The following is a 438-nucleotide window of genomic DNA, read 5'->3' on the forward strand; positions in this document are numbered from 1 at the left end:
CGAGCCAGGTAGGAGTCGAACCTACAATCTTCTGATCCGTAGTCAGACGCGTTATCCATTGCGCCACTGGCCCACACAACCTGGAACTCTGGACACCTTCAAATGGCAGTGTGCTGCAGTGCGATAGACCGATGTCTGTAACTGGCTGCCCTAAATGTTGATGGCAACTGCCGCCGATGTGCAGTAGATTGCAGCCGGCTTCTCGACACCCTTCAGTTTGTATCGTGAAGGACTGTACTCAGAAATGCGGCGTCCTTCAGTCGCTGCTTCAAATCGGATTCCAACGATCGGTTCCTCTTTCATTAGACAGATCATCTATCAGTGAGCTTCTCAGCGGCATGAGACTACCTTCAATAGAGCTCCGACAAGTGACCAGATGGAGCTCAAAACAATCAAATCACAAAACACCCAAGGATAGCCTATCAGCAGCTCGTATTC

At 50.2% G+C, this 438-nt stretch overlaps 1 non-coding gene across 1 annotated transcript; it reads right to left on the bottom strand.

Annotated features, from left to right (window-relative positions):
* On the bottom strand, positions 1–73 carry trnar-acg (transfer RNA arginine (anticodon ACG)). Its single transcript has one exon. It is a non-coding gene; the product is annotated as a tRNA-Arg (tRNA).
* Between the last annotated feature and the right edge of the window lie 365 nt (positions 74–438).

The sequence above is a fragment of the Hypanus sabinus genome, chromosome 1, assembly GCF_030144855.1.
Source record: "Hypanus sabinus isolate sHypSab1 chromosome 1, sHypSab1.hap1, whole genome shotgun sequence".
Taxonomy (NCBI): Eukaryota; Metazoa; Chordata; class Chondrichthyes; order Myliobatiformes; family Dasyatidae; genus Hypanus; species Hypanus sabinus.